The sequence below is a fragment of the Tympanuchus pallidicinctus genome, unplaced genomic scaffold (assembly GCF_026119805.1).
Source record: "Tympanuchus pallidicinctus isolate F22 unplaced genomic scaffold, pur_lepc_1.0 scaffold5, whole genome shotgun sequence".
Taxonomy (NCBI): Eukaryota; Metazoa; Chordata; class Aves; order Galliformes; family Phasianidae; genus Tympanuchus; species Tympanuchus pallidicinctus.
This window is the reverse complement of record NW_026294769.1, coordinates 2848209-2869448: the sequence shown is the minus strand read 5'-3', so window position 1 is coordinate 2869448 and position 21240 is coordinate 2848209. Positions and strand designations below refer to the sequence as shown.

At 34.4% G+C, this 21240-nt stretch overlaps 1 protein-coding gene and 1 long non-coding RNA gene across 4 annotated transcripts in view; one reads left to right on the top strand and one right to left on the bottom strand.

Annotated features, from left to right (window-relative positions):
- CDH12 (cadherin 12) overlaps positions 1 to 21240 on the bottom strand; it is a 329076-nt gene that overhangs the window by 205706 nt on the left and 102130 nt on the right. The gene's annotated exons all lie outside the window — the stretch shown is intronic.
- On the top strand, positions 17701 to 20562 carry LOC128091251 (uncharacterized). Its single transcript, XR_008211317.1, has 3 exons — positions 17701 to 17805; positions 19047 to 19204; positions 20503 to 20562. It is a non-coding gene; the product is annotated as an uncharacterized LOC128091251 (long non-coding RNA).

The following is a 21240-nucleotide window of genomic DNA, read 5'->3' as shown; positions in this document are numbered from 1 at the left end:
TAGCTCTGAACACTCCCTACACGCAGAGAAAGCACTGAGAGGATTGGTGGGTCGCAGGGGAATTGGGAAAGGCACCAAGGCCACTTGGGAATCTTCATTCTTCCAGACTAATGGATGTGCTACAGCTGAGGCTGTAATTTGTGAGGAGGTTATGCACAATGTTAACCATCTGAGGACTTTAACAAATGCGCTTTTGCATGCTGCTTCTCAAGGTACACCAGCATACAACACAGTGTGAGCTGAGTAATTAGAAGCTGATGTAGCTGTTTCCTAACACAAGGCTATCTCATATGATGTTCTGTAAGCTGAGAGATAAAGTGGTTCCAGACCCTAGGGACAATAGCAGTAAATGGTTATAGTATGTGAAATTAGCATGGTGGGCTCAGGTTAGCCCCCAGATGGCAATCAATCACCATGGAAAGAAAAAGAAAAGAACAAAACCCAAACAGGCTGGGATTATTTAAGAAGTACTTGTAGCAATTTAAATAAAATGTAGAGAAAGAATGCCAATTAATTACAGAAAGGACTCTAAAAGACAGAGATAAAATCAGTAGCAAAGCATATAAATGCAAGTTCTCAATGCTTGCAGTAGAAGAAAAAAAAAAAAACAACATAAGAAATTCATTTAAAAGATATTATTTGCCTTTCACTTGTAGTAAAACAAATAATATTAAAGATGACAGTTCAAATTTGAATGGAAAAAAAGTAGCTTGAAAGAAGACTGAGGTGTATTTTCTACTGAGTTTTGCTTCTAAGATATTACAGAAACTACACCTTAGTATACAAAGGTTCAGGCTGATTTGCTCAAGTGATTCCAGTCAATGTATGCCAACTTTTAGGACTATCCTCATCTGCTTCCTTTTGCTTCTTTGACAAGAATTACAATACCAGCCAGTTGTCTCAATTTTCTGCACAGATTTATCCATGGAAATATTTATTTGTGAATAGTATTTATAGAGAGGAGTTCACAAGATATCATATTTACTGATGGAGGTCTGACACACAAATGGCAAATGGATAAAATTGCATTACAATATCAACCATATGAGAAGATTTGGAATCTATACTAGCAATGAAAGTTTTATCATATCATACTCTAGGAACACTGCAACAACAATAAACATCTACTGAGATTCTTAATCAAATTTATGTTGGATCTGTTTTTATTCATCTTTCAAGTAAAACAATATAATTTTATTTTTGTAGAATGAGTGGTCAAAAAAAGTGATTTGAAGTTTTTAACCAAATGACAGAGGAAACAGATGACACATTTACTTTCTGCAGGCATTCACATCAGAAATAATAATTACTGTAGAGAAAACAACATCATGTGACTCAGAGTTAATCAGAAAAGTTTGAACCTCAAATTTATTTAGCAGGACACAAAAAATAATTATTTGTCACCATAACTGCTGTCACTAAACTGCTAACTAAAATTCCTGAGAAACAAGCAATAAATCTAAGCTAAGTGCTCCATGTTCCCCCTGTGGTAAGTAAGGAGAGATTGACTTTTCTGCCCTAACGGTGGCATCTAATGATTTTCATGATGCTCATCTGTAAATGTCCTTCTCTATAGTCACTGGTCAAAAGCTCCTCATCTGCAAAATGGGGATAAAAAGACAGCAATTTTTTTTAGAATATATATTATCTTTTAATATAATTTACAGAATATCTATCACACAGAGTACCATTTCACCTGGGACCAATAATAACAAAACAATAATTAACCAAATAAGAAGGCTTTTACACATATTAATATGAAGTGTTATCACATTCTTGAGCTTGTCTAAATTGGTTTCATGTGTCAAGACTAAGGTGATTTGCTACAAGCCCTCACTGAACAAAAGGTTGCTTTCCTTATCCAGAAATTTGTACTGCAGAATGGGCAGCCAGTCATCCCAACACTTACAATCTTATTTGTTCTGACATGGCATTCTTTATGAAACAGCTAATCCACAGACACACACTGTATTATTTATAATTTCAAATACAATCAAAGAAGCTAAATACGAAAAAGGCCTTATTAAGGTCATCTGGACAGCTTCTGTGTCTGAAAGCTTTCAATTTCAGATGTCTCACTATTTTGTCTATTTAATCCTAACTCTAACCAGCCCTGAAATCTTCCACAATTTTCTTAAACAGCCCAGTAGACCTCAGTGTCAGGAATACCTATTGCTATTACTTTTCAAAGCTCCTTCAAGAGTTTTACAATATAATTCCAATCTTACAGTATTGATCTTCTTCTCACCTACTATTCTGATAGTCTTTTGGTAGTTCAAAAGTCAACATTAATCAGAAGCTCATAATATGCAAGTGAATTATCTCAACTGTTTCTAACCGCACATAAAGGTCTGAAAGAGAAAACTGCGTTTCCAGAAAAGTGACTGAAGCATGAAGTGACAAAATTTGAAGAGACAATGTGATTTAAGTTTGTGCAGAAGTCACTGGGACTTACTCTTTGCTTGGACAATTGGGCAAAAAAATGATCATTTTAAATTCAGCATAGACAAAAAGAAGCGATAATTTGAATCACTTGTAAATCTTTCTGCAATATAAATAACAGAATGGAAGTCACTTGTCCAAGGTTCATCTCCCCATCCTAAATATAACTTCAGACTTTTATTTTGGTTCCTAACAATCATCTGAATAAACAGACCAAGGTTGTTGAGAGCAGGAAGCAAAAATGACCAGAAAAGAATTACATCTTCAGAGGGGCTAATACAATTACACAGACAATAAAAACTAGACAACCTTCTTGGCTAATAATTCTTAAACAATGTGGCAGTACAATAAAGTAGTGGATACAAAACAAAAAAAAAAAAAAAAAAAGAGAAAAAAAAGGATAATTTTCTGTGAAATCTATAGTTAAACTTTTGAATTCACTACCACATGCCACACGTAACTGTGGAAAAGTGTTAATACACTTGTGAGAAGATTTTAAAGTCACAACAGCATTTAGAATGCATACAAAGCAATAAATTTCCTTTTTTCGTGACTATTGTTCATCAATAATTAAATTATTACCTTAAGAAGAAGTGTAGATAGCATGCAAAAAAAAAAAAAATACTATGATTTTGTAGTAAAATTCACAAGAACTTTGCGGTGTCATTGCACAAGCCATAGCATATTTACTGTCAAAGGTTATTAGATATTTCTTTCATTGAAAGAAGAATTTAGATGTTTTGGAATATGTTTTAACAGATTAATAGGATTAAAAAAAAAGAAAAAAAAGCTTTATTTCCTAAGTAAGTCATTTGAATAAACTGAGTGCCAACAAAAATACATGATCAGTAATCTTTTCGAGTGTAAATTTCTTTATTACTATATTATCATTTTCAGTTTAGTGACAAAACTGGTGCAGCACCATACTTCACCATGAATCACTATTAATATACTTGTATGGCCTTTTGCTCTGTAAGAACAGTCATAGTCAACTATAAGCTAATATTTTCATAAGTGCGCAGCTGACCCAAATCACACATATAGTTTTCTGAGCTCAGCTAATGTTCAGGAACTAAAAGAACTAGAAGTCAATAGTGTCTATACAAATAGTTTCACCATGCAGAATTCTTTTTTTTTTTTTTTTTTTTTTTTCTAAAATTGAAAAGATCTTCTGGCATGAAAACATATAAAAAAAATGTACTAAGAGCGTTAATTTCTCAGTAATTTCTTCCTTTTTGTAAGTAATTAAGAAAAAGTGATATTGCCTGCTTCATTTTAATGGAAATATAGTAACTAAAGGTGTGGGGATACATTAGGATAACAGCAAAAAGCAAGAAAATAAAAGACTATGTAAGAAACAGAGTAAAATCACCCTTATCTTTCACCTCTTCAGGGGTATGCATATATATATATATACGCATATATACATATACACGTGTGTGTATATATATATATATATATATATATATATATAAACAAACCACCTAAAGAGATTAAAAATGCTTTTAAGTGTACCATTTGAACTTTCACAACCAGCATATCTTCCACATTTTGGCAATCATTTTTCCCCATTGTGACTGGGGGCAACAAGACCAGATAATTCTCAGTCATGCCTGACAATTGCCATGCATTTTAACACTGGAATTTTACTCTCATTCTCATTAATTTCAAAAGCAAAAACTGAGCAGATTCAATTTCAAATTCTCATCAGTACAGCTGCACTGATTTAAGTGGAACTTCGCAGCAGATTAATGAAGTAGTGAGGTCTTGTGTAAAAGCAATACATCTTGTTATCAATTAATATTATATCAGAGTCCAAAGATCACCTTTCTGCAATATCATCCACTAATCTATTTTTGATATGGCTCTTTTTTTTTTCCCCAAACTTTCTGGCTACAGTGAGTTGTAGGCAACATAGCAAGCTTAACTGCATCTAGCAAAGAGTTTGGACATTCAGCACTTTACTCCAGCACCTTGTTATACATACTGTTGATGTTAAAGTAAAGATGTTATCTGGGTAGAAGGAAGTAGCTGAATCCTAGCTACACTCACTACAAAACTGCTTACTTCCTCAGGCTTTTCCTTCTGGTAGCTCTAGTGGCTCAGACATCTCCAAAGTGCTCTTGTCCTTATTTGACCATTGCTCTCACTTCCAGCTTAGCAAGAGTAATCAGTATTGTTCTTTTCACTTAGCCCAAACTTCCGAAGAGAAGTAGTACAACATATTGCTCTAAGACATTTCCAATTACGTTATGTAATGTAGAATTTGAGCTTCATTGTACACTTTTATTAAGTGACAGTGGTAGACTGACACATTTAAATATTGGTGCTCTCTACTTCCTTGGAGGCACTGCTACAATGTTGGAGATATTCAGGATATACAAGATCTCTTGATTTAAGCAGAGGGTCACAAAATGCATGAAGAAAATAATGCAAGTTTTGGAGTCTCCTAAACCAACAATAGAAAAGTTCTGGAAGTGTGATGACAGTGGGAATGGCTGGTAGTACCTAAATCGATACACCTCAGTTCTGAAAGGTTAAGGACTCCAAACCACATAAAAATAAAGAACTTGTGGGAAGAGAAGGTAAACAGTCCTATGAATCAAAGAAAGCATGGAAGAACATGTTTTTAAGGATTCATTCAAATTTGATGAAAAGGAAAATAAAGATAGAAGATGGGAAATTGAAATGGGCCGCAAAAAAGAGGGATTGATGAGGTAAAATTAAAACAAACAAACAAACAAACCAACCTCATTAAAATGGTAAAAATAGAAATTTAGCAGAAGGAAAGCAAAATTTACAGGATTAGTAAATACAGAAAATCTCTTAGTTGGAAAGTAGTAGTGATAAACCTTACCTTTAAGTCCGTGCTGTGTGCCAATTTTTTTTAGGTAGACTTTGTGAGATAAGATAGGAGCAAAGGATAAACCAGTGAACAAAAGAAGAAACTTGTATCTTTCTTATATGATCTAGAATTAATCCGTACCCAAATAACAAAATTTTCTAAATGAACTGCACTATTATAATTATTACTCTTTTTCAGTTCTACTATTCCATGAGAAAAATATACTTCATATCAGTGGGGGATTAATGTTCAAGCACCAAGGTGAAATCTGGTCATCAACAGTTATAAAGAAAAAAAGAAAATTTGCAACTGTTTGAATACTTGCTTGGCCACAGTACAGATTTGAATTATAGGAGTCGTTTCATTAAATTGTGAAACCCAAACTCTGTGCAGTTTATTTGGAATACCTTTCTGTATGTACTGAGATCCTCAGGTCTACTAAAATGGAACAGGAGAAATTTTACAGCTGAAGTCAACCTCTGCTGAAAATTTCTGTCAACAGTACACCTATATGCTTCTACTGAAAACAAGTTACACAATGGTAACCAAGGGCAAGGTTTTGCAGCAGAGCATGACATACAGTTTCAGTCTGGGTCTCCTTTTGCTGGTGGCTATATACCTCCTTAACATATAATAGCAAAAACAGGAACATCCTGCAAGTTGTACCACAGGAGCAGTGTGGGAGACCAAATGACTCGGAGACATTCTTCCTGAAGTACAATTCCTCCCTCACATCCTTTTTGTTCAGGTGAAGGGAACAGTGATTTGCGGCATGACCTGTCACAGCAGCAACTTACAACTTCCCAGTAAAATCTGTCTACTCAGTCCTTTTTGCAATCTATGTACTTTAAGCATGCAGGGATGGGAGACGCTAGTACAGAAACTGTGCAACAATGCAATATACTGCTTGCAATCACATAAATATCTTATATCTATCCATTAGACTCTATGCTCTCATCTGACTGAGCAAGGAGAGGTTGCTTGTTCCCTTGAAAGGGACAAAACTGAACTGCAATTTAGTCTTGGGATTCTCACTGGCATTTTTATTGCTGAAGCCAGTTCTGGTACTTACTCAGACTAATACTATAAATCTAACACACTTTAAGAACCACATTTTCAGAATCATAAACCATCATATCAGTCCTTTTTTTTTTTTTTTTTTTTTTTTTTTTTTAAAACCAAGGGAACCACAGAGCTTTAAAATACCCAGAAAAAAATCAGTTTGTAAGAGGTGAAAACAACATCTCTGCCTGAGATTGTCCAAACATGGTTGGTTTCTGGAAAAGCATTTTACACTGGACAGCTTCTCCTAATATGATCTCTCTCTTTTCTTTTTCAATCTGTTCATTTCAGTCATAGCATATAACTTTTTTATTACTATTATTCAGAAGCATTTTTTTTCTCCAAGCTATTATAATATACTTGTTCTCCTTCTTACATTAATATGATCTTTTTCCACTTTCTCATTCCATATTTGTGTTTCTCCCTACACAATTCCAGTACCACAGTCTTTTCTTACGTATTTTTTCCTCTTTTAGATTTCTTCCTTCCTATATATATATATATAATATTTATATATATGTATTTATATTTATATTTTATATATATGTATATGTTTTTATTTTTTTTCTGGCAGTGTTAGGAGAAGATAGAAAAAGAATAACAGCTCCATTTTTTCCATATACATATAAAAAATTCTTACATAGATGAGGCAAAGAAGTGCTGTTGGAATCGCTTTTAGCATTACACTCTCAACTGCTGTTCAGAAGTTGGAAGTGCTGTAAGGAAGCATTACTGGAAAGTTTATTCCCAGTTCTCTCTTACTCTTCTTGCTCAAAAGCAAGTTTTGTATCACATAACAAACATCGGCCTCTTGTCAGTAAAGGATAATGCCTCTCCATATAGTAAATAGGGAATAAGGCTGGGCTATGCTATAAGAGTATCTGCAATATTCTTTTGATGCCATATCCTGAGAAAAATAGCCCGATGCGAACTATGATCAGCAAGACCAACTCTTGTTTGGTGCCAGCACTCCTTGCTTCATCTGCGGCAATGCCAGTTAGCACTTAGTCTGCCCTCTCCTAAGAGGGCACCTAAGCTACACCGTGCCAAGCTGACATAAGAGTAAGGCAAAATTTTCTTTGTACCACACACATCACAGAATCACACATTCTTTCAAGAAACACTATGACAAATAAGAGAGAAGAAGACAGCATATCTCTGTGACTGTTACCCCACATTGTGAAATAAGACTATCATAGAATCCTAGAACCAGATCAGCTCGGATTGAAAGGGACTGTGAAGATTATCCAGTTCCAAAACTGCTACCATGGGCAGGATTGCCACTCACCAAATCAGGCTGCCCAGGGCTCCATCTAACTTAGTCTTGAATGCCTCCAGGGATAGGGCATTCACAGGCACTCTGGGCAGCCTGTGCCAGTGCCTCACCACTTTCTGAGTAAAAAAAATTCTTCTAATATCCAATCTGAATCTCTCCCTTTTTAGTTTAAAACCATTCCCCCCTAGTCCTATTGCTATCAGACCATGTAAAAAGTTATTATCCTTTTTTACAAGTTCCCTTTCAGTACTCTCCTAACCCCTTCCATTACAGACAGTACACTACATATCCTAAGTTTGCTTATCTATAGTCTGTAAGAGTTCTGAATAAAACCACTCCCTTCTGCAGGTGCATGTTAATCTTCATCAGCTTCTTTTCAATCCTATCCCACGCTACAAAAATATCAGTCTTGTGGGCCCATGTGATTGCTAGGTTTCCAAAGCTTTCCCTCAGATGCTTAGTACAGATAGAAGAATGAAAAGGCAATAATACAAAACTGTCGTCTTAACTGTTTCATCCTGTAATCATTATTTCCAATGGGATCTACGAATATCAGCATTTTAAAAGACACAGAATCAGACCATGATGTGAAATTGAGTTTTAGGCACTGGGAAATTGAATGGGGCAGAAGAGCAGAGAAAACAATGAGTATCTTCTCTTGGGCAGCCCAAGCAAAATCCATCTCAGCTGCAACTCTTTCAGTATTTCAGTTTCAGAAGAAACAATGGTCCAACAACACATCCTTAGAATCACCTCCCACAGAAGGAATAAAGTACCACCATCTTTCCAATTCCTAATTCATAACATACTGGAATAAAGCTTTATTATGGGCTTGTTGAGGAAACATGTTGGATGAGAACATGTTTCCACAATCACAATCACTCTTTATCACCTTTTAAGACAATATGGTTTGAGATAGCTGGCTAAGTAATACGGTTTGTCTGGTTAAACTTAATAGAATTCTCTAGTCACAGAAGACATGATTTATAAAAATACATAGAAAAAAAGTCTTCAGGTTAATAACTATATCTTTTCTGGACAGGAATTATGATTACATGATCCTGTTCATTTAGGGTCATTAGCTTCTCTTTTTCCTTTTTCTGAGTATGGAGGAATAAAAGATGGTTTAATTACAGCACCGGGAAATTACCTCCCTTTTGGCAAGGAAAAAGGTGAGAAGAAAATATTATAATCACAATATAATGCTGAGACTATAGGATATTACTTTAAAATATTTATTCCCAGTTACTTTCTCAGTCTTGTTGCATTTGTAATAAGTAGCATGTTTGAAAGACCTTCAAATATACAGAAGTACAGCAGATGTGAAAGGCAACAGGTATAGGCTAGATCCCTTAACTTCACAGAATTACATTTTCTCTAATCATTACAATTTGTGTTTTGTGATCAATGTGAAAATGTGCAGTACTAACAGTATATGTTAAAAACAACATATAAGAAATGTAAACTCCTAAGTGTACTGCATCTTGAATTAATGCTACGTATAGATTCATGTTAATTTGTCTCTTTACAAGTGCAGCCAACTAGCCTTGTTTTCAGCTATCTCCAGAACCATCTATACTGATCATTAATCAGAGTTTGCAGAAACCTTGTATCTTTTTTCTTTTTTCTTTTTTTTTTTTTTTTTTTTCTTCCTATTCATGAGGGTACTTCTGAGAATAGTAATTACACTACTTAGCCTTTATCTAGCACTTCTCATCTTTCAAGTACTTTACAAATATTAATTCACTAATTAATCTTTCCAACAACTCTGATTACTCCCATTTTACAGACGGAGAAGCGTTAGTGGGAGAGGGCAAATGGCCTGCCTGAGGACATGGAAAGTAAAGAAAGGGAAGAAGGCTAAGGGGAAAGAGGCTTATAACTAGAAAGAAATTGAGGCAGATGAAACAATTACAATTATATTTCAGTAAATAATCACACTCCAATTAAGAATTTAACATACCAGAGGAGAACATGTAGAATTAGTCCAACAGCACGTTATGCAGCCAGTGTTCCAAAAGATCCACCACTAATAAAAAATGGAACTGACAAATGAAATATAATGTACAGCTACACAATATTTCAAAGACAGAATGCTGTCTGTTCTTAGATACTGTAAAACTGTAAAATTAGTCTAATTAGTCTAAAAGCAGTCATGAGCTCAAAACTAACATCAGGAAACTGCAGAATTCTAATTTATTGGACATAGGACATGTTGCAAGACTATCTGTTCTTAAAGTTGGATCACTTAAATACAAAGACTGATCAATAGTAGTGGTACACATTCAGTTACCATATCTATGGCCAGTTCATTTCGATGCTTCGGAGTCTCGCTGAAATTATCCTGTCAGTGAGATTAGACCTCCCATGAACTGGCACAGTACAAAATAGATTTACCCTTAAGTCTTGGTTTTCTGCTTTCCAAGTAACTTCTTTTACCCTCTAAGAACTCCATACAAAACTTCCTTGGAATTTTACAGTAAAAATTTCCTTTTACTCCTGCACATGGCAGAAGGGTAGGAATTAGATGATCCTTAAGATCTTGTCCATTTTACATTCTATGATTTTAATCCAAATCCCCCAAATTACTTCAGGAAGCCATTTATGTACTGCCGTACAGCACTACATTCTTATTTTATTAAAAGAGATAGAAAATTACCTGAAATTTTGGTCAGTGACTGGGGATGTGAGAAAAATGGGCTAAAACCATGAATGGATTATCTGATTGACCTGAGTCCAAAAACTGCACTGCAACACAGCTTACAATAACTTGAGGATTAGTTTTGGATTAGTGTAGAATCTTAACAAGTTTACTATGCATGTCTACTCAAATTAAAAATCTCCAAATGATTTAACAAAATAGTTAAAGGACTACATGTTCCTTGAAGATTGAAAAAAACCTGAAAATACTAACGCCTGTACAAGATAAACCATGTTTTTGTATATTTGGTACAAGTAGAAACCACATTGCACCTCTTTGAGAAGTTTTGTTCTCTACTCCAGAAACTGTTCTGTTACAAAAATTGATAGGGTAGATGTTTGTTTTGGTTGCACTTTATGATGCAGTTACGATAGTTACATCTAAGACATTTATGGACATTTTTTATATAATACTGTATTGTGTTGACCATTGATGAAAGAAGCAAAATGATGAACATTCTTGAACGTACTTGTATAATCATAACTTCCTCACTACATTGATATCCCTGATTAGAATGAAGAGACATTAATAGTGCACGAAAAGAAAACTTAGATTTCAACCAGTACAGAAACATATGTGCTGCAAAGTCCAATGTGGGGATCTCCCACTCTTGCACTCTCTCCTTGCCTTCCTCAGACTACTTTCTTGTCTAAGGATAGCCTAAGAATGAAAAATAGTTACATATAAAAGAGATGCACCTATTGTGTATCTTGAAAAATTATCTGCTTCCCAAGTCATCTGCTTCCCTAACAACATGGAAGCAAGAGATTATCCCAAAAAAGAAATAATTAAAATACATATTTTAAAAAACATATATGTTTCATTGCTTCACCCTTTTGGTAGCTGTCAGCAGCAAGAATATCTGTTAGCCTTCTCTCCTTGAGACTAGTCAACCCAAATTCACTCAGTCTTCCCTCCTGCATTATGTGCTCCCACTCATTTATTATATTGGTGGCCCTTCACTGGACTACCAACCCATATGTCCACATCTACCTTGCACTGGGAGCCTACAACTATAAGCAGTGTTCCTGATGTTCTCCTATCCTTTTCAGACAGAGACAAGGATCAGTTCCCTTGACTTGCCGGTTCTTTCTAATGCAGCCCAGGAATCTGAGGACTATACTTGCCCTAAAGGCATATTGTTGGACAAGATTCCATTTGTTGTCTACCAGGATTCTAGCTCCTTTCTACAACACAGCCCGCCGGTGAGTCAGCACCCAGTACACTGTGCTGCACAGGGTTATTTCTCTCCAAGTGCAGGACCTTGCACTTGACTTAGGCATGTTCCCATTCAGTTCTTTGGGTTCACAGCAATAAAAGAAACTTAATGCCTCACATCTCAGGCTGAGTCAGGCTGAGGTATGTGGATGATGGGGAATTTCCACCCCAGAGGAATTTAATGTCTAAAACAGAGATTGAGATTTTATTTGCATGTCTCCAGAAATATATTTGGAATCTACTGAGAAAGGGAGGATCTTGGAAGTACTCATTATAGAAACTTAATTACTGTTATAGGAAGTAAGTTTTTTTCAAACAGTAGTTACTATTATTTATTTTACCTGAGAACTAGATGGTGCTGTGTACTTCAATGCTTTAAGTTATACTGTAAGCTAAAAGTGGTTATCAAGGTATGGCACATGGTTCTTAAATATTGGAACCTAGAAAACTAGCTTTGCATACCAGCTTGTTTTTAATTAATATTCATTAATATTATGTGAATATTGTTAATGCCAATATTTTCAAGTATTTGAGGTTATTCTAGGCTAGGGAAGAAAGTGTCAGCTTTATTTTTCCTTGTCTTTATGTTAGCATTGGCTTTAGCTTTGTATTCTTCAACAAGGAAACAGTAAGCAATTATTTTGGATGTCATCTTTTATTGCTTAATTAAAAGCTATACAAATGTAATAAAGTAAACTCTCTCTATCACACTGACATTTCCAGAGTAGCACATTTGCAATCAACCAAAAGCATATTTGTCCAATGTCATTAGTGATATAAAAGATACCAATTATTTATGAGGAATATTAATAATTAAATATTAATTTGTTGAAGAAAACACAGTATTAATAATAAATAGTAATAATCTCCATGGCCATGATACCAGGATGACATTTCTCTAATTTGGTTTAGAAAGTAATACAGGCTTATAATCAGAACAAAGAACACTACTGCCTTGTAAACAGTGGTAAAATACTTGTTTCAGAACAACTAAATAAGAAAATGAAAAAGCATTGTAATAATGGATTAATTTACTATGCAGTATCACTGAACAGATGTGAACTCTAAAAGTGCCATGTTTTCAGAGAAAAAAAAATTATGTATTAAGATAAGAAACATGAAGTCTAAATGTCAACAACAAAACCTGAAAACAAAAATAAGTGTCGGTACTTTGTATCATTTATTTTCTAATTAAGGAAAACCATGCATGAGATTAAAGATAAATCCATATGGATCACTGTAAGAGCCTTCTTCAATACCAAGCAACAAAGGAAAACAACATAATGGCTAGGACTGGACAGAAAAAAGTCCTTTATCTGCATATAATTATGGATCTAACACAACAGATTCATTGGCAATGTCTGCAAGAACTGACAATGTCTAAAAGTATGTGCTATTTTTCTTCAACAGGCTTTTTTCAACTTCTCCAAATAGGTACAACAACGCAAGTTGCCCTTATAAATAGCCATGCTGTTTTTCAAATATATGGGGATTTCCTATTATTTATGTCTAGATTTACCCGAACTTTTAATCCTTAATATCCAAAGTTCTCAGTCATTAAAATATCTTGTTTTTGTGTGCACAAAAAAATCTTCCATTTTTTCTAACCTGCTTTTTCAAATATACAGGGAGTCCATAATTCTTCATTCTATAGCAGTAATGTTCAGAACGAAGCATATTTCCAGACATTTGGTTTTATATACATTAGTGATGTTTTAGTGCAGCCCCATACCACAAAGGTCAAGAGTATCACATTTGTAAAACATCAGATGCAAATATTCATGTTATAGAACTTTTGAACAGTTTTATCCTTGACAGCAAGCAGGCTGGGAACAATTAAATTTCACATAGAGACTTACTAACAGTAAGTTAGTCTTATTGAGGTCAAATACTGGTAAAAGTATAGCAGGTCACAATGAGCTAACTGCAAGTTAGCCACGCAAACACATTCTTCACAATATCACACTCAGCAATCGGCAAGTCTGAGACCAAAATAAACAATGCAGAATTCATCCTTTATGTCCCAACAAAGAAAAAGTTAAAAAGAGAGTACACGCTATTATTTGTTTCACAGCAGCCTCAAAGAATGTCCCAGAGGAGATAATTTCATTTGAGGACTAATATATGGAGGGCCAGACATTGCACACATTTCTTAAAGAGAATATCGTTATTCGTGCAGCTGAGAGGAAAAAAATGACAATGAAGCCATTAAATCCCAACTTAACATTTCCAAAATTGACTTCTGAAGCCATGATCACGTTCATATCCACAGCTTATTGAAATTACTTATGAATAGAAAGTCCTGAGGACATGAAAAGTACACTGATTTTATATGTATACCTGTATTTATGTAATAAAAATGTGAAACTTATTAATAACTTGTTGATCAAATATTGCATTTGTGATATACATATGTATACAAAGAAGGAATTACTCATAAGAAAATGTAGTACCGAATATGCTGAAGAAATCAAAGCATTCAGAAGTTGTCAGAAGGTCTGCTTTCGTGCAAATTCATAGATTTCCACAACTTAAAAGTCCTCTAGTAAATAACATTGCAACACTCCTGCAACATTAAAACTGCATAAATCTCTCATGAATTTTTATTTCAATGAGTTTGCATCACTACAATTAATAACTAATCATGATTAAGTCTAGTCATCTAGGCTACCAAGGACAGCATTACTAAATAAGAACATCTGGAGGTTTTTGTCTACCTAAACAGAGAAACTTCTCTGAAAATCAGATTTATTGTTCCTAGCTAGCATGTAGCTCTTCTTCAAATATAAAAGAATCATAGACAATTTGCTGAGATCACGTGCTAAATTTTAAGCAGTTATCAGGTGAGGAAAATCCCACCATTGCTCACTACAACCTTCCTTTAGTGTTAATGTATAGTAAACAAACAAACAAAGCACACACCTTGTTCTCTGAAAAGGCATATTCAGGTCAAGTGTTTTGTCTCTTCATCTGTCAGGCTCGTACAGCAACATTTTCAAGCTCACCAGGCAGACATATCTGCAATCTTTTGAACTAACTTTGTATCACGCCGCTTTACTATGGTAATGATCAGGTAGTACACCTGCAGTCCAGATGGATTTCAGCTAACCTAAAGAGTACCTGGTAAATTTTAAAGTCTAAAGCATAGGTATTATGCTTTAAGATCCTAAACATATCTTGTAAAAGATATGACATACTGCTGACATACAGAAAGCACATAGCTTGGTTACACACATGCAAGTCTTTAACTGATGTGAACTTCAGCATTACATTCCCTAACTTAATACTATTTTTGTTTATCTATGACCAAACATTTACATAAATGGTCTCCTACTACTATTTACTCTTTTAAAAATGCATTTGTTTTTATCAAAGCAGTCTTAACCAGATTTTGATTTGCTCATAAAGGTTTTTATATGACACATGCTGAGTGAAGGAACAGAACACGAGGAATAAATCTATGTGTACTCACTTTTATTTATGATACATGATATTTTACTACTGATTTAAATCTTTTCACAATTACTCTTTCTCTACAGGGTGCATTTTCAATGTGAGATATTAGCCACTCTGATTTTACTATTTAACCTTTAACTTGCCATGAAGCCCCACTACATCTAAGGAAAACTTAAAGGTAGGACTGATGTTTGTGGGAATGAGATTAAAAAAAGCGCAGGTGAGTTGCTCTGTTCCTTAACAAAAACAGGTTTATACTACAATTTCACTAAAGGATAAAACTATTCATTTCATGAGTGGCAGAATGGAGAGAAAAGCTGGGAGAGAGAGCTATAGTGATTTCAAAAGGGTCATGTGAGTCAGGTCTAGATGTGTGATAGCTGTTTCTGTAAACAATATAGGAATTCTGCAAATGTCTTATCCTCATTTTGGTGTATAAGCAACTATTACCATTTTTCATACAGCAACAAGCAATGCAATAAGTAATTTCCTTCCACTATCGTGGTAGTTGCATATTTCACTTCCACAGAAACTATAGGCGAGTGTTGTCAGATACATGTACTCTTACTGACAAAACAGAAATCTGGCCTTTCCACTGAATACTACATCTTTTCATGTTGAAAAATATCAGATATACTCTATCATAATAGCAGTCATCCCTTAGGAAAGAACAGAGTTCTAACAAAAAGCAAATTCTTCCAACTAACTACATCATCCTTTTATCTGGGACTTGAAAAATTTCCAAACAACAATATAATCAATTTAAAAACGAAGGTATCTTTGCTACACTAAATACAAATGTGGCGATTTTAGTTTTTTTTTTTTTTTTTTTTTTAAGAAAAAATGGTCGAAGTTTAGCTGGTTCTTTCATTCTTAATTAAGCTTAATACAAATTCAGAACAGTTTTTAGCTACATTTAAGATTTTTACCAATTTACATCTGCATTTTCTTGAAATAACTGAAGCAATTTTTATTACAAAGACACAGATAGCTAAAGTCCCATTTATTTAAATAAGGTCAGACTTTCAGCTTTTGATGCTTATGTTATTTCATCTTTGTACATCTTTCTTCGTAAGTGTTAGGCATAGGGCAAATGATGTCAGTGGAATAAAGCATAGATGGAATTGGCATTAACACTGTTTGCTGTTGTTTACCCTAAAATACAGTATGGTTATGTGAAAATAAAAACATAATGAGAAGAGACTGTGGAACTACATGAATTCATTCTCATAATAGTGACTATAATATTAATGGGACTGTGCAAACACAACCTATCTTGTTGCAATTTAAGAAATTTAATAGTATGGCCATTCCCAGTTGCAATTTGCTTTTCTTCTTACTGTTTTAAGTAAATTCATACATTTTGTAAACTAAAAAAAAAAAAAAAAAAAAGACAACACATCTCATACTGATCACTTCTTATCTCCCTGTCACTATATAATTTGTGAATTAACAGATACATAATAAAACCTCTGTAAAACCTAAAACTCAGTACTGATGTTCCATTTCCAGTTCCTGATTTTTTTTTTCCACAGATACGAAGGACAAGAAAAATCAATAGAAGTAGTCAGTGTAGATTCAACAATAAGAAGTATGTTTGACCAATTTGTTAAATGCCTACAATTGAACAACTGGCTTGGCATATGAGAAAAGTATAGTGGATTTCATCCTACTTGACTTCATGTATCCCATAAGATCCTCAGAGAGAAGCTGATCAAGCATTGCTGGATGAATGTAGTGAATTGAACACTACTTAAATAGCTGGACCCATAGAATGGTGATCAGCAACAGAATCTAGTTGGACAGTGTTGTACCTCAGAAGTCAACGCTGTATACAAATCTGTTCATCACTGTCAAACATGACCAAATAAACTATTATTTATGTATCCATGAAACAGGGATATCTTATAGGGTTTAAATAATGCCAGATTAAAGTATGAGGCTCTGTATGAAGAAGATTAAGCTAAATTTGAAGATGCTTTCTGCTGCGGCCCAGGAACAGAATATGATTTACATCAGTCAGTACTCTGGCTTTCTGTAGCAGCAAGAAGTGACAACATGACATTTTTAGTAACACTGCAAAAGTAGCAAATGTATTCAAATAAAAGGGAGGCTTTAGGTCTTGAGGCGGAATCATAAATAAAACAAGGACAAGATGCTGTTTGATCACATTGATTGTACTTCAAAACCATTATTTCTCAAAGCAAATAAGATGTCTGTGTCAGTCTCCTGCAGTTTTACTGCAGTGGGTTCTTTTTTGTTGCTTGATGTTTAAAAAAATTGTTGGACTGTAACTAAATCCCAGATAATGTATGTTGACCCTACAAAATCTATCCATACATAACACAAAGATATTTGATTTAATTCAGTCTTCATTTGCTACAACCCTCAATTTCTGAAATAATCATCCACAGTTTTTCCCCCGTTGTTAAGAGTAATTCAAGGGGCAGAGAAAATCTAGCCAAGCTGAGTAATTCTTCAGTAGCTCTGTAGTTACGTCACTGTCAGCAACCCAGCCAGCAATTTCAGTGCTAGCTTTGGTTTTTTATGGTCAAGAGGTGTATTAATATCTTTGAGCAGAAAATGTACTATTACTCAGGTTTCACAGAATATGAATGTACTCATTACCATATATGTATCTCTTCTTGGTCGCCTTAGGAGCAAGCAGAATCTTTCCCTTATTAGGCCCAATTTTGTCTTACATTTAACTCTATTGGAGTCAACTGACTCGATGCTGCTCCTAAAATTACCATTGCAGTTGTTTTTAACCTGGCATCTTCAAATTAATTCTACAGGAGGGAACAGGTAAGCATCTACGATGTTAAACATTAAGCTGGGGGTCCACTGATGTTCCCCACAGGGAAGTTTTCTGATACTCTCTTCCTACCTCTGTATTAAGTAGAAACCTATAAATTAAAAATATAGTAAACAATTGAAACTAATTTGAGTGTTTCTGCAGCCCAAAGGATATACCTGTGTTACTAAGCTAAATGGTTTCAAGTGAGCACTGCAGTCTATCATTCATACTGCTAAATCATCAGAATAGTTTCTGGCATGCTTGTGGACTTGGTGTCTTCTCAGAAGCATCCAAATGCATGTCTTAGGTGGTAGCAAAGGGAACAATATGCAGGAGACAATCTTGCTTTTGAACCTAAGAAAGTTTACTTACATATGTGAGCTGCTCTCCGATTTTTAGCCTCAGTGCCACAAAATGGCCCTCGTGAGCATGTTTCATTTCTTGATATGGATAAAGTGACAACGATTTGTATGGAAGACAACTAATAATTTCCCATCAAGCTATCATTAAGAATGCATCACCCACATTATATCAATTTTTGAGAACATCTAAAAACACTTTTTCTCACATGGCTGCCAGGCATACACCTAAAGGACATCAGTACCATATCTAGAAGTGATACTGAAGTATCACTAACGAAGACAGATAAATACAATCAAAAGGAATTCTTAGCAATTCTGAATAAGTGAACAATCATAATTAGATACTGATGATGTGATATCATGATTGAAAAATTTATCTTTGTGGTAAATAGCAGATTTGCATACTGTTTAGAAGAAAGTCAACAAACAACAGAAGCCTGACATTTACAACACAAAGGAGAAGTGAATGGTTTCTAAGCTTCAGATCATACCTCTTGCATGCTTTCTCAGATTGCTGAAAAGCTTTTTCTATTGTTCAAGGCATTTTTTGTATTAATCATCACCAGGTTTGACTGGTCTTTCTGGAAGTAGAGTATCTCAAAATACAATGGTTTGGAGATATTTGACCTTCATAGAAACAAGTACAGAGATATCAGTCTTAAATTCACTTCCCAGAATAAATCACTTCCACGGTGGAAACAATAGTTTCCCCCCCCCCCCCCCCCCCTCTTTTTTCCCCACCCCTCACACATTATAAAAAAAAAAATCTACTTTATAGATGGTAGAACCTGTTTCTGTTAGTCATTTAAGAGGGAAAAAAAAAATAATATCTATTACCTCTTTGATCATTATTGTGACTGTTGTTTATCTTGAAATTTTCAAAGAAGGTTACCTTCTCGCCAACTGCAACTAACACTGTTTTCCATGCCATTAGCCAAAGAAGATGTCATGTCTCTCAAAGAAGCAGAAAAACAAACCAACCTTGCACCTATTTAGTGTTTTGATATGGTATACAACGTTAAGGAAAATTATAAAACATTTTCAGGTAAGCAAGAGCCAGATCCAACTCTTATTAACATAGATCAGAAAACTCCCATTGGTAGCAATTGATTTTGGATTAGACCAAGAACAAGTTCAGAATGCAATAAAGTATCAAGAGCCAACCTTGATGCTATTTCCTAACTACTTCAAGATGGAAAATAAATAGATGAATCTTTGAAAAAAAAAAAATTTCTACCATGGAACATTTGATTAAATTATGGGTTTGCATAAAAAGGAGTTCAATGCCATCCAATGCATAGACCTTTCTGTAGAAAATAATTATAGTTTGTTGTTTGCAGTCATGTCTTTAGTATCAGTAAAATTAATGCTTAAAAACTGAAAGTAGAACTGGTATTTGGGGAATGATTTTAAACTAAGACAGGGAGGTTTAGGTTAGATATTAGGAGGAACTTTTTCCACACAGAGGGTGGTGACACACTGGAACAAGTTGCCCAAGGAGGTTGAATCCCTGAAGGCATTCAAAGCCAGGTTGGATGTGGCTCTGGGCAGCCTGGTCTGTACGCAGCAGAGGGGTTGAAGCTAGATGAACATCATGGTCCTTTTCAATCCAGGCCATTCTATGATTCTATGAATCTATATTTTCCATGAAGTATGGTGAAAACACTTCAATACCAAACAATTCAAGGAACACATATTTGCTCTAGAAATTACTTGGGCTTTCAATATTGATTACTTTTACAACAGTACTCTTAAATGTTACAGTAATAGAAACACAGCTGTTAAAGTTTCACAAAACTCAATTTCTTCTGCATAGAAAATCTGACATCCAAATATGGATCATTTCTCTCAAAACAGAGAGAAATTAACATTTTCATGTGGTGAAATATTTTTAAAAACAATATTTAACAAACAATAATATTCTGGAGTCCCTAAAATTGAAAAAAACAAACAAACAAAAAAAAACACACATCTTGATTCAAATACTTCATACCCGAATACTTCAGTTTGATTCTCTTTTTTTTTTTTTTTCCCACTATATATTTTTTCTGTAAGAAATAAAGTTTGGGAGTTTAATGCCCTTACATTCTTAAAACATAACCAAGATCAAAGCACACATACAGAGAGAATTGATTTAAATAATCTTGTTTAAATAAAGTACTTATCGTGAAATATTTCATTTTTTTTCTTATAAAAGTTCATGTTAAAATGGAAAGCAACCTACGTGTTGAAAATCTTCATTGAAAAATTTATTCCAATAGAAAATTTTATCTGCATGAAGTAAAAATTACTTGAATTCCTAATTGTTAAGCTAAATTATGCAATATACTTTTTGTGAATTAGATTTCTAGAACAAGACACTGGAAATTCAGACCTTCTACTGGCCTCTCAGATACTTCAAGTGAGCTACTTTTTCTATTTGATTCAGTATATTTGCTTTAATGAAATATTTTCTATAATTATTTAGAATTTCAGATGTAAAACAGATGTGTTACAATTGAGGTATTATTATCTAGTTAGGTCTATGTGACACACATACTTTGGTTTCTATGATGGAATTTATTAATTTTTAAAATCTTACTGAATAATAGATTGTTGCTACTGAGAGCATTAAAAATATGCACATTTGCTTCAAGCAGTGTTGCTTAACATTTGACAAGATTCTTTCAACTAACTGAAAAGATTGCTTTAAAATAAAAGAGAGAGAGAGAGAGAGAGAGAGAGAGAGAGAGAGAGAGAGAGAGAGAGAGAGAGAGAGAGAGAGAGAGAGAGAGAAAGAAAGAAAGAAATACCAGTATGAGTGAACTACAATCACCCTTTGGACTCAGTGTTCACAGTACGATCCTCTCTATCAGTCTACAAGTAGCATATCTAAGTGCAATCTGCTTCTTTGGAGTCAGGCTGTGCTTTGAACATCTGACTCCCTTTTTAGGTTCACTGCCTACCAAAATAGTCTATTTTCTCTGGGAAACACTATCAACAGCTTGTTGATTACTTTCAAGAAATTCATGAGGACATTAACAGTTTACAAAATAAATAAATAAAAATAAAATAAAAGCAACACCACAACTCCTTGCATGC